The sequence below is a fragment of the Bidens hawaiensis genome, unplaced genomic scaffold (genome assembly GCF_021521415.1).
Source record: "Bidens hawaiensis isolate Kalapana, Puna unplaced genomic scaffold, B.hawaiensis_p1.1 tig00000536_1, whole genome shotgun sequence".
Taxonomy (NCBI): Eukaryota; Viridiplantae; Streptophyta; class Magnoliopsida; order Asterales; family Asteraceae; genus Bidens; species Bidens hawaiensis.
The window spans coordinates 736,579-750,972 of NW_027491034.1; the positions used below are offsets into that span (position 1 = coordinate 736,579).

At 39.4% G+C, this 14,394-nt stretch overlaps 1 pseudogene across 1 annotated transcript; it reads right to left on the reverse strand.

The window, feature by feature from the left end:
* Positions 1 to 9,756: 9,756 nt before the first annotated feature.
* On the reverse strand, positions 9,757 to 14,007 carry LOC143635084 (uncharacterized; annotated as a pseudogene). Its single transcript, XR_013153992.1, has 7 exons — positions 13,911 to 14,007; positions 13,688 to 13,790; positions 13,531 to 13,626; positions 13,350 to 13,455; positions 10,259 to 10,380; positions 10,007 to 10,166; positions 9,757 to 9,859 (listed from the first exon to the last, which is right to left on the reverse strand). The product of XR_013153992.1 is annotated as an uncharacterized LOC143635084 (transcript).
* Between the last annotated feature and the right edge of the window lie 387 nt (positions 14,008 to 14,394).

Below are 14,394 nucleotides of genomic sequence, written 5' to 3' on the forward strand. Positions count from 1 at the left end.
GTTTTTAAACATGTTTCAGGTGACTTGTTTTAGAAAGAAACTGAAACAGTGCCACCCGGCATCTCAGTTTGAATAAGTGTCTTCTCACCATAATAAAGAAATATGTTTATTTTTGTAAATTAGGGTTTATAACTATAAAACTTATATTTGTATAAATTTAAGTTTATCCCCAGTTTCTATAATAAAAATCATGATGTGTTAAACTCTGATGATTTTTCTTAACTACGATCCTAATAAATTTTTTCCACTGTCAAATATTTTAATCAACACCGATAGCACTGCTCGAGTTCGCGGGCAGGGGGCTGTGACAATTATGATTAAAAAACATAATTAAAAGGAAGTGTAGTCGGTTGGTTATACACGCACGGTGCTGGTACAAGTTGGCACGGATTTCGGTCGTAGCGAGTTACAGCACTAGTTATAAACCAAAAAAATAAATATGTAATGCCTAAATACAACATATTAACATATTTATAAATAATAAAAGAAAAGAAAATTTACGCATTACAATGACGAATCAACGCGTTCCGCTACAGGTAATGAAAACAGTGTTGCCGCATTTTTTTCATCTTATTATGTAATACAATTAGTGGAGAAATACTCTATATTTAAAGCAGAATAATTGTATACGTCACTGACTCACTTCACTTCAACCGTTTTACATCATCTAATATGCAAATTTATAACGAGCATGCATGGCGCATGGAATGATGGAATGGCAAATCACTGTATCCTTCTTTACATTTTAGTAAGATCTTTTATTTGTAAATTGTAACCAAAAAATATTGGCACAGCAAGAAAAATAGCCATTAAATAAATTAGTTTGTAAAGCGTTAATAAACAAGCGCATCTAGTGTAGTGGTATCATAGTACCCTCCCACGGTACTGACCGGGGTTCGATACCCCAGATGCGCAATAGATTTTGTTTTTATTGTTACACAATAAATGTGCTTTATTGTTAGTTACTTAGGTACAGGTTTTATGTTTTATATTTACTGTTTTTGTTTCTTGTACATAACTAATAAGAAATGTGCCAACCAAACCATGGGAGTATGAACATAAACACCACTCACATACCCGTTGGGCGGTCTACATGTGAACCAGGATACATATTTACTGTTTTTGTTTCTTGTACATAACTAATAAGAAATGTGCCAACCAAACCATGGGAGTATGAACATAAACACCACTCACATACCCGTTGGGCGGTCTACATGTGAACCAGGATACAGAAATTACCACCCGTTTCTAGCTTAGCTTTCAAAGAACACCACACAAAATGTGCTAGCAAAGGATAATCAATTAATCATCTTCTTTTTAAACATAAACGCACTGCCATTCAAAACATGATTACATAGGAAAGGAAAAAGAGGATGGATCGTTACTCTTGCCTCCTTGGAGAATATAAGTATAACCAACTTGAAAAACAAATAAACAAAAAAATTAACAGAAATAAAAGAAAACGAGGTAACAGGCAATGTGTGGATTTGTAGTCATGCATGGATACAGGATACTTACTTGAAGAAGCGTGGATCGACTTACTAGTATACGATCAACGTTCCTCGGGTATGAGTGTGCTATATCACCAATGGTTTTCCGGAATATGAGTTCTTCCACCTACAAAATGAACAGCACCGTAAACTTACCCCTCAGAAAGGGACAGAGGGGTCCTCTTTGGGGTAACCCTCCGGTGTGAGAATAAGATATTGTATGAGAAGATAATAAAAATGTGAAAGTGAGTAAAGGACTTAGCATATATTTTCTTGCTTACCTCCCACTGTGGAGGTGGTGTGGTATTTATAGTATTAGGGTTTCCAATGATTGGGCTCAGACCCAATTAGGGCCTTTTTGGCCTCCTCCTATTGCTTCGCGCCACGTGTACTTAGGACACCTGGTGCTTTTTTATTGATTATTCTCTGACCAAGGTATTTCACCTGACCCATGTGCCATCACGTGGTAGCACATGGGCTTTGCTGAGCTGTCCACCCTTCATTGGCAGCTGTCAACATCAGCATATTCTTTATTCCTTAAAAGATACCTTCTGGAAGGTTGTCTGATGAGCACAATCATGGTTGTCCTTATCCTGATTTGGATAAGGACGTGGTTGATTGTGTGCATGTGTGAAATGCGCCTATCCTGGGGATGCGCGAGGTCTTCTCTTTATTCTCACGCGCAGATGTTTCATGCGCAGATGTGATATGCGTGAGCATGTGATATGCGCAAGCATATGTAATATGCGTGAGCATATGTGATATGCGCCACGCGCAGATGTGATATGCGTGAGCATATGTGATGCGTGAGCATATGTGATATGCGTGAGCATATGTGATATGCGCCACGCGCATAGGTTTTGGCTTTGTGTCTTCATGACATCCTGATTTCAAGCCTCTTGTCTACATCTTGTGGGTTGACCCGCCCCGCTCGATGTTAAGGCGGGTGCATACCCCTTCAAGCCCCCCCAGTCTAATGTGTGTCTTGTCTCGCGCGAGCGAGGTAAGATAGATATTAGACTTAATAGTTTGCTCTTTTAATAGGGTTTGTCTTTTCTTTTTCATTTCTCATATGTGCGTTGCGCGAAATTCTATCCCTTTGGTTAAAACGAATCGTCAATACACGTGGTTGGTTGGTGCTGACATGCATCAGAGGTGGAGGCGTTGTGTGTCAGACCTTTCGTGTGCTCGAGGTGCTACAGTTGCCTTTCACGTCTCCTCATACAGTGTCAGGAAAACGTGTCGCGCTTATGTTGGCCTACGCTTGCGAGTGGGGGGCGCGTGAGCGTAGATCTGATTATTACTTTTTTTTTCTCTCTCTCCCTCCTGGGCCTATAAAACCAAACCTTTTGAACGGTTTTTCTTCATCTCCATTGTCATTTTCAGAGCTTTTGCTTCTTCAATTTACATTCCGATTAAAAGCTTTCGTCTTTGTCCCTGAACTCCGTGCTTAAAGTAAGCATATTGTTTGGTTCACAATTGTATGTCTGATAACCCAGACACCACAATTTCCCCTAGTAAAGGCCGTGTAAAATTAGTTGTTATGTCTACTTTGAAGAAGACCGGCAAGGGTAAACGGGTTGCCGAGGCCTCGTCGGAGGAGGGAGGGAAGAATAAGGCAGTAAAGAGATGGGATGAGATTCCCTGCAAGTTGAAACAAGCTGACTTTGATAGTCTCCTTGCTTCTCAGGGTTTTCTCCCTGAGTATGGTTGTCTGCTTCCGGCAGCCGGGCAGACGGCGGCAGATCCTCCTGCCGGCTACATCTCTCTATATTCTCATTTTTTTACTCACTGTAACCTTCGTCTTCCGATGACAAGGTTTATAGGTGCGCTCCTTCAGTTTTATGGGATTCACATATCCCAAGTCCATCCCTGTGGATTAGTGTGCATGACTCATTTTGAGTTCATGTGCAAAGCTCAGCGCGAGGAGCCCACCCCTCGGCGCTTTCAATATTTTTATAAGCCAAAGATCCAAGATTCTTGGTTCTCCTTCACACCGCGCAGTCAGAAGGTTAAGTGCTGCACTGTTTCTTTCAAAAGCCTTCATGACTGGGCTGAAAAATTCTTTTTCATCAAGGTTGGTGTTATCCCAATTCGCATGACTATGCGCGCGATCACTTATGCGCCCGCGGATGATAATGTCCTTAGGAACCCACCGGGTGCGTGGGTTAAGAAGTTATCTGCTGAACCATCCCCCGCCAGGAAAATTTGCGAGGAAGCGTTGGTGGGGGTTGGCATGAGCAAGAGGTGGATTGACAGCGGGACTGAGCCTGTTATCCAAGTTGATGGCTCAGGTGGGTTGTTTGTTCATTGCATTAATTTTGCGCGAGTATAATTCGTTTTGCTGATATCATTTGTCTTGTTTTATGCAGAAAGCAAGGAATACATCCACGCCGCCTATGACGAGCATATGGAGGGTGGCTCTGTCGCGCTGTGCGCTGGGGAAGTTACTTTCCCTGATCGCTTCGATGATATGTTCATCCCTGTCGATTTAGAATTTTGTTTTGACAGCGATGCGCCTGGTAAGCCTTTGTATTTGTGCTTAGGCCCTTAGAATACCTGCGTTTTGTTTTACCATTTCTGTTGCGCGTATTGTAGATGCGCTCGAGAATTATGAGTTGGAGCTTGTGGAAGAGGAAATGGAGGAAGAAGCTGAAGTGCCGCAACTCAAACGCAAGGCTAAAGGCAAAACAGGCGCAGGGGCCAGTAAAAAACAGAAAAAAGATGATGCCTCTGTTGCCCAGGATCTTCCTCCTACTCAAGCGAAGGGACTTGAGAAAACCAAGGGTTTTACTTCCCAGTTTTCCTCGTCTTCTTTGCCTCGAGGTGTGGGCAATCCTCCAGTCCACACGAGGTATGGTGCTGCCACCTCATCTCTTCGCGCGGCGGACAAGGGAAGCGGCGCTGCGCCTGCTGTTTCGCCTTCTCCAACAGGTATACTTTGTTTATATTTTGTGGTTTTATGAGCGTGATTCTGATAGAGTTATTAATGAAACTTTGTTCACTCAAATATTTGTAGAGCCGGCGACGTTGGTGGCTCAACCTCAGGCGCAGCAAGGTGCCGAGGCTACGCCGAAGGTTGTTTTGAAGTCCCCTGTTTTACCCTCGAAAAGGGGGAAAATGGACTTCATGGCGATGCTCAATTCGCGGACTGCGGTGCGCCAAGGTATTTATTGCGCTTTGATTGTCTGATTTTTTCCTTTAGTTCAAGTCATGAATCATTTCTCCTTGTTGGTTTTTTCATAGGAATTATAGCTGGCACACAAGCTGCTGGTGGTACCACTAGCGCTGGCGCCGTTAGTTCTGCTCCTGCTCCAACAAGCACTGAATCTCCTCTCATTGGGATCACTAAGGAGCAGGAGACTATTTTACGCGCTGATCTAACAGCGCCAAGACCTCCCTCACCTCCTCCTGCGCGCAGCCCTCCTCGTGAGACTACTTTTAATTCTTCCAAGTTGCAGGAGAAGAGACCTGTTCCAGAGGATGATGAGGAGGTTAATTCTGAAGGTTCTGATGGTGGCCGCGCAAGCCCTATAGCGCCACGAGATTTCGTGGCGCAGCCTTCTTCTCGTGGGGCAGGCAGGAGCTCATCAGCTGGCGCTAATCTTTCCGCCGATTCTCCTCAGGTATAAGTTTGTTTTGCTCCGCTGTGCAGACTTCCAAATTAGTGTTTAGATAACTAAAACGTTTCTTTGCGTTGCTTTGTGTTTGCAGGAAGCCGATCACATATACCGCCCGAGCTGGAATATTACTGAAGATAGCTCATTTCAATCCATGGGCGTATGTGAAGACTTCTGGGCTCACTCTGTTCCTCCGGCTGAGAGGAGGTTTCAAGAGGACCGCGCTCGTGTGGACTTGCTTAATGACCACCTTTTTGCTGGGTCTGCGTTCTTTGCTGCCTCCCAAGAGCTTCGCAATGATTATATAAAAGTGCGTGATGCCCTTGTGGAGGCCAAGCAAGAGGCTAAGGTTTCTGCTTGGAATCTTTCTGATGCCCGAGAGAGGGCTGAGAAACTCCAAGCAGAACTTAGTGAGAACCGGGCAAGTGCCAACGCCGCTTTTGTGAAGCGCGGGCTTGAGCTGCAAGCTGCGCGGGAGAAGCTGCAGGCGGCAGAGGCAGATGCGGCCAAGTACGCGCGTCGAGCGCGTGACTTGGAGTTGGAAGCAGAGGGGCGTGACCAAACTATTGCGCAGGCTAATACTGACAAATCTTTATTGGAGAGTGAGGTTGCGCGCCTGAAGAAAGAGCTCGATGCTGCGCGAGCGGAAAAGAATGAAGCCTTGGCGGCAGCAGCGTCTGACAAAGAAGAGCTAAAACAAGCCAAGGAAACTGTTGAGTTGTTAAACTCTCAGATTCCTACTCTTGAGACGTCTGTTTCTTCCCTCGCGCAGGACCGTCAATGGCTAATTTCACAGGGTGTGACTCGTTGCGCTTATGCGATGAAATATTCAGACGAGTTTCAGACCCTTGTGATGGATTGTAATGCAGCGTCGCGCTTGGTGGGTCGGGCTGAAGGGTTTAAAGATGGTTACGAGTATGGCATGCTAAAGAAGAATCCATCCGACTACCCTTATCAGCTCGACGTTGTCTGCGCTGACATGGCTGAGGTGGGGGAGAAGTACTTGAATACTCCAATTCCCATCCTTGAGCAGGTAATTTAACTTTAATGAGTTTACTTGACTTATTTTCATAATCTTTTGTACTCATACTGTTCCTTATGACTTGCAGATAGCCGCGCTTGCTGACCAGCCCGATCTTGGCGCATTAAAGAAACTACTTGATGAATGCGAAGGGACTGGTGGCAGTGATGATGGCGCGGGCAATGCTACCTCTGCCAGTGGCTCTGGCGTGGCCAAAGGACCTACTCCTGACACTATCGTGATAGAAGACGACTGCCTTCAAGACGAACAGCTTGATTATGGTAAGTTTGGAGATGAGGAGGAGCGGGCTGCGCCAGATGCTGAGGGAGGAAATAATGATGAGGACGATGAAGAGGCTGATATTGATATAGAGACTTGAAAAGCCCTTCTTGTTTTTTTTTTTGTTTTTTTTTTGTTTGTAGTTTTTACCTCATCATTTGTAAATTTGTAAACTTCTATGTTTTGGAATGAAATTTTGTTTTTCCTTTATTCGCATCTTGCGCATTCCCAATTCATCTCTTTAAATTGCATGTTTGTGCTCGTTGAATATAAGGTATGCTTACACATTGAAACTTGGACAAGGCTGTAAAGAAATTATTTTATTTAATCCTTAACAGTTGTCATATTTCAAGTTATTTTGCAATATTCTGAATATGCTGACACGTGCCTTGGCATTTCATTATTCCTCTTTTGTGCGACGTTATCGCGCATTTATTATAGGGAATTATGAATGAGTTTTTCAGCCTTTACGTGTCAGTATGTGTTACTCTGATATCCATTATAATCCCATGCGCGACCTCGACCTGAGACCTTAACAACTATGCTTTGGCATGTGCTTTGCCTTAGCTGTGCTTAGGTATTTTTATGGTCCAGCTGTGCAATACGTAGGATGGATGCTATAGTATTTTGAGCTAAGGCTCATATTATTGGGCTAAGGCCCTGAGCTAAGGCTCATATTATTGGGCTAAGGCCCTGACGTTTTGGAGTTGAAACTCGTTAACGCGTTTGAGCTTGAAGCTCGCACATGTATGTTTTACTTCGTTTTATTTTTAGTTTGATGTCAATACAATGTTGTCATATTGCTCAAAATTAATAAAGGGAAGTGTGAAACATGTATGCAAAAGGTAATAGAACGCATATTAAAAAAAAATAGCGCGTATCATTATTCATAATGGCTTAAAAAGCCTTGATTACAAACTTAACAACTTTCACATGAAACATTTTCTGAGTTGTGCTGCGTTCCATGTGTGCGGGATCTTCTTTCCATTTAAATCTTTTAAAGCGTATGCGCCTTTTCCCAATTCTTCCGAGACTTGATAAGGTCCCTCCCAGTTGGGAGACATCTTTCCCGGGGGTATTGCGCGACTAGCTTCATTGTTCCGAAGGACAAAATCATTCTTCTTGAAGTGGCATTCTTTCACGCGCTGATTGTAATATTTTTCTAGTTTTTTCTTGTATTTGGCTTCACTGATGATAGCCGCCTCTCTGCGCCCTTCAAGTAAGTTGATATCCAATTTCCTTTCTTGCTCGTTATCTGTCTTACCCATCATGAGCACTCTATAGGATGGGCATCCAATCTCTGCTGGAATCATAGCCTCCGTTCCATAAGTTAAGCTGAACGGGGACTCGCCATTGCTGGTTTTGCTTAATGTCCTGTGCGCCCACAGGACATTGGGTAACTCCTCGACCCATGCATGGGACTCTCCCTCCAACCTTTTCTTCAGCCCATTCAGCAAGCTTTGGTTCGCGCGCTCCACTTGGCCATTCCCTTGAGGGTGGTATACTGAAGTGAAGACCTGGTTGATGCGCAATTCCTTGAGCCAACTGGATATCTTCCTGTCAGTGAATTGTTTGCCATTGTCGCTCACAATTTCCATGGGCAGGCCAAAACGGCATACGATGTGGCTCCAAATAAATTGCTTCATTGCCTCGGCTGTGATTTTTGCTAGTGGCTTGGCTTCAACCCATTTTGTGAAATAGTCTACTGCCACTACCAAAAACTTTACTCGCCCCGGCGCTTGTGGTAAGGGACCCACAATATCGCAAGCATATGTAATATGCGTGAGCATATGTGATATGCGCCACGCGCAGATGTGATGCGTGAGCATATGTGATGCGTGAGCATATGTGATATGCGTGAGCATATGTGATATGCGCCACGCGCATAGGTTTTGGCTTTGTGTCTTCATGACATCCTGATTTCAAGCCTCTTGTCTATATCTTGTGGGTTGACCCACCCCGCTCGATGTTAAGGCGGGTGCATACCCCTTCATTAGTGTTCACGTGTTTTTGCACGGATCCGCCGACACAAACGTTTCCGGTTGCATATAGTCCATCTTTTGCTCTGATAATGACTGATTGCTTGTCATTCACGGCTAGGATTCGTTGGCTCGAGAGGTGTACATCAAATCCAAACTTACTAACTTGAATAATTGAACTAACTTATAAATGGCTTAGCTCACTCAAAACTAAAAGTTATTTTGTCACAACTCACAGTAGCCCAAAAGATGAACGCAGTATCTAGCAGTTTGAATTAAAATACAACCGAAATTAATTAGTTTCAGTTAAAATATAACTAATAGCTAAAAGTTAAAAGCACAGAAAGAAAATGATTTGGGGTGAGAGAGGCTAGAACTCTCGACCTCAGGATCACTCGGAAGCTATGAGACTTAGGTGCCAGCTAACTGCGCCACCATCCGATTTGTGTTTTCCTTATTGAGTAAACACTTTAATAATCAAATAAACTTTTTTTTTTCATAAAACAATTTTATACACGATAAGAAAAAAAAGGTGGTTATATATATGCGTTATATACCCGTGTTTTTTTTTTTTTGAACGATCAACAAAATTTTATTAAAACTAGCAAGATGCTAGAGCCACCAAAAAAAGGACACAAAGAAAGAAAATACAAAAAAAGCCTCACCACCAAAAGCAAAATCATACATAATTATGAATCGTAAAAAAAAAAGAACAGTTGATCGAACAACCAAACCTTACAATAACATTCACAAGTTTAAACCAAATCATCAACAAACAGCATTTTAGATAAGTAATTTCTATTGATTCGTTTACATTATCCCCATATTTACATACTGTATTTCTTTTAATAACAAAATACTATTTAAGTACTATCAATTTATGTTTCCATTTTCTAAATGTTTCAAGGTCGTTAAATCCAAAACAAGCCGCTTGTGTGTGTAAGAAAGATATAACTCATTCACGGGACTCTTCGAAAGGAACACTCGAGTAAGTGACTGTTTCATTCACTGTCTCCAAACCATCTTGTTTGTATTTGGTCCATGATATTTTCCATTCACCCTGCTTGCGGTGCGCGCATATAATGTATATATGTGTGAACCCTCGGGTGGGCAAAAGTAAAATTGCACTAATTTTACCGTTATTTTACTAATCTCGTGAAAATAACGTTAAAAGTGGCAGAAGGTTAATCAGGCATCATGTGGTGGCGTTGATAGCCGAAAGACAATGGTACATGCACCAATCAGCCGGTGTCCCGATGATTGAGTGCTATGTGCCTTATGTCCAAGGCTTGATGCAAAACTACTATCGAGCCGGGGGTCTCATCGGAAGCAGCCTCTCTATCCCTATGGGGTAGGGGTAAGGCTGTCTACATCTTACCCTCCTCAGACCCTACCATAGCTTGGCTATTGGTGGGATATACTGAGTACGATGATGATGATGATATTTTCCATACTTGCAACAAACTTACCCTGTAAAACCAAATGAAATCATCAAATACATAATATTTTCATTTTACATACTCGCAGAAACATAAGATTTGATCAGTTTTGGTCATTTAACATTTTTTATTGTGTATTAAGAATTTAAAATGAATATTTGGATATAAGAAACTATACCTCTCGCTTACGATATCCCGTTTTGCGAGCATAAGCGTTAAGAACACAGGAACCATTGCTGCACATAGATGCTTGAGAGTGTGTCCACTAACTATATGATTAGTCCAATTGTAAATTGTATCATCAATGGCTTCTTCAACCTTAGCTAGAAGATAAAATCCTGAAAATAGTGTATTGAAACTTAGCATATTATTATTTATTCATATATTTACAGATTCGGGTTATGATTTATCTCTAGAAGATTAACAATACCTGCAGCCCAAAGCCAATATGAAGAATGAGTGTACATTGGAGGAAGCATGATGGCCATTAAAGGAATGGCAATGCAAGGTACAAATTGAACCAACGCGTATGGTCGGAGATCATCAAAAAACCTAATAAAAGAAGTGAACTTGTCAGTGTTAACAATATTACTATACTATTAAAACAAAACAATGTGGACACATGGCATCATTCTAGCATGTCCACATAGGATGCCATATAGACTCTTACCAATTTTAATAATTATTGAATTAAGTAATTTGAATTAGAATTAAAATTAAATATGTTATGATATGTTTCTTTATTTGTCATTCCATCCATAATTAGCTAACTACTAACATGGATGTAACCTCTTTTTGTCACTTAATGTTTTTCAATATTATATTTTAATTGCTCATACAATTTTTTACGTCTAACGATTATGTGATTTTCTAATCTTATACACATAATAAAAAATTTACTAGCAAATACATTAAATTGTTAAATAGTGAACCTATAGTTCTCATAACTTTCTATTCATCTAATTTATTCTATATACAAAAAAAATTTACTTGAAATCATCTTTACACATAGATTCATAATTTTTTTTTATTCAAATAAACAATCGTATATATTTACATTTACCTGACGAATTTATTAATTTCCGTCCGTGTGATACACGGGCCACTAACCTCGTTTCTTAATATATTTATTGCCAACTTCTCATTTATGATATTGCTTAAATAACACTCTTTATAAATGATTATATTTAAGGTTGGCATGACACCATAACTAATCATGTCATTTTTCCCAAACATGAACACAAAGTGAAACAAAAGTTGCCAGAAGTTCATAAAAGTCTTAATTAATACATCATCCTTAAGTATAATTGAAACAGAATACCATAAAAGTGTAAAATCATAAAATCCACTAAGTAGGGCATATATTTTTACATATATATATATATATATAACATAAAAAATAAAAAACAGGTCACTAACATGTTAAAGGTGTTTAACCTGTTTAGACACAAATTTAAACAGGCCTTAAACGTGTCAACCGACCAGAAACCTGTTAAACATAAGCTTGTTTAACCCCATGTCGTTTTGTGTCGGGTTAACAGGTCCGTGTTGGAAATTTACAGCCCCAATTATATTCCTGATTGTAAGGGGAAAATGTCATTTTGATATGCAATGTCTTCTTTGTAGCCAAATCATATTGCAGATACGAGTTTTTTATTATGTTGATGCATTAAGAGTATAATTTGTCTCTTCATACGTGAAGTTTGATTTTGAGACTTTTCTAAGTTATAAATACACATGCAATGATGCAAAATGATCATATGTGCTTGATATTTGATGTCTTTATATATATGTTAATTTAACTACTGGTACCAAAATGGATAGCTAGTATCCGTATCAAGTTTATCTTATCCAACTTTTTCAACAAATGTTTAATCTAATAAGGGTAACTATCACATTCAGCTTGTATCTTATTTCAAAATTTCAAGTTATCCAAATTATAAGGATTAGCTAAGTGGATAATTCAACAAAATATACATGCATTAATTATAGCAGATATCATTGATTTGTATGTGGATAATGTTATTATATTTTGTTAAACTAAATGCTCTGTATTCATAAGTTTCTTTTCAGATATGCACTATAAACGTGTTGTTTCTTCTTATGATCCTTAAAATGACAAGTACAATGTGAGAGAATATGTTTAAAATGTTGTTAGGCAAATGATACTTTTTTATGATTTGGGGAAATAAGTTACCAATGGACATGTTTGTGTTATATGACTAGCTTATTATGTATATTTTTTCCAGATTGTTTACTCGTATATCTAGAATGGTTTATCTTGTGGTTTTTTTGGTTTTGCGAAGTACTATATTGAATGACATGGTTGCATATTCTTTTTGGCAAATCACTAAGGATTGCATGACTAATAGGCCTAACGTTCAATGAACCGTTTGGCGGAAAGTTCATTTATGTTTGTTCATTTATAAGCAAAGTAACATGAACACATGTTCCGTTTGTTAATTACGAACATGAAGTCATGAACACATGTCCCGTTTGTTGATTTATGTTTGTAAATATACGTTTATGTTTCTTCATTCACGTTTGTTTATGTTTGTTCATTTATGTTCGTTTATTTCCGTTCAATTATGCTCGTCAATGTTCGCTTATATCGGTTCATTTGCGTTGGTTCACTTACGTCAGTGTAAATATTCATTCAGATTTATTTATTACTAATATCAATTTAAACTAAATCTAGTTTAAGATCCTTTGTTTAGCCCACATGTGATGGCCCAACTTTAAGAACAATCAAGTTACAATCAGTCAAGCCCATCAGCAGTAACTTTGGTTTAGATATGCGCGTCTGCTTCTAATTTATTTTCAGTGTTGTTCATTTATCTTCGTTTATGCTTGCTTTTGTTTGTTTATATGTTTGTTTATACTCGTGACGATTCGTTTAACATATAAACGAACAAACATAAATGAACACGAGCACGTTCATTTTCTTAACGAACACGAACAAGAAAATCCGTTCATTTAAGTGTCTGTGTTCGTTTGTTCGGTTAAAGTTGAATGAACAAGCACAAACAAGCATCAATCGCGTTTGTTCGGTTCATTTACAGGCCTAATAACTAACAAGTTAAAAGTAAAGTGACGATCTTAAACAAGTACTAGCTTTAGCTTAAGTAAGCTCATCAAAGAATCACACTTCGTAAACTCTAATCATTCAAGCTCGATCCCAGACATCGTATCATGAATCACGCTCGAGTTGAAAATTTTAGACTCGAACCGAGCTGAGATCGAGACTTGCAAATTCTAAACCCAATGGGATATCCGGTTAGAGACTTCAATTGCAAATTTTGTATATGAAAATAACTCAACCGTCACTTTATTGGAAGGATTTACTTTTAAGTTTTAACTCAAGACCCCTGTGTAATTGTGTTACATATAACTGTTAGTTTCATTAACCTTGTGTCATCATAAAAGCATGAATAAGACCCATAAAATGGTGATGAAGTAACTGATGAGAAACAAAATCTAACCATATCCAAGTAGAAGAGATAAAGAGTATACACAATTACCTCCAATACAAAATGCTTACTGCACCAGCCATAAGCAATGGAATGATAGAGTATGTTCCCTTTCGATGATAAATATTGCAATAACAGAAGTGAAAGCAATGGTCATCTGTATTCAAGTAAAATGAATCCCATAATACCATTACAGTAGTATGTAAATGAAGTGCAAATTGATAATAGTTACGGGCAAACGATCCCAAACAAGGCGGGCATCATTAGGTTGAAGATGATAGTAAGAAGATCCAATGCCAATGTAAAAGAATGTCCAACCACAAGCAGACTGAAGTAAGAAAGAAATATGTATATATTGCATAGTGAAATATACAAGATTAGCCAACAGCATACCTCAAGTTGAAGAAGTTTTTGTAATAGCAAAGTACGAGCCCTGTGACACCAATAAAGAAGAAAGGCAGATTGGAGATGACATTCAGAGCATTAGGAGCCATTATAAGAGAAGAGATGAAATGAATTATCATAAATAATATTATTCCTAAACAAACCCTAACTGAATAAGTTGAGTTGAAATGGATAAGCAAGTATTAATTAATTTGAATGAAAAGGTAACCTAAGAATTGGCGTTGATCTGCGAAATCGTTGATGGAGTAATGAACATGAGGACTAGGAAGGATACTATCCATACTGTTACACTCCGATTACCCATAACAATTAACAACTGGCTGATACCTGTCTATCACTTTGTTTGTGAATTAATAAGGATGGAGATTCGACGCCTTGTGTTTCACTACTCTCTCTCTCTTAATGAAGAGGGGGTGAATGTGTGGTTTTCTATATTCTTGGACTAAACCTGTAATTTGTTCTTATCAACTACTATCTTTTTTTACTTTCTCTTTTGAGTCCCTTCAAAAAAAAAATTAATAATAATAATAATAAACAAAAACTTTGAATTGGTTGCCTTCCAATGGTTCTCAGTCTATACCATGTTGAGTACATAACCTTAACCAAATCCTAATCGTACACCTTCAACTCTTCAACCTTGACCACCACCACATCACCGGTCACCACGGGAACGCCATCGTTCATAAGGAGT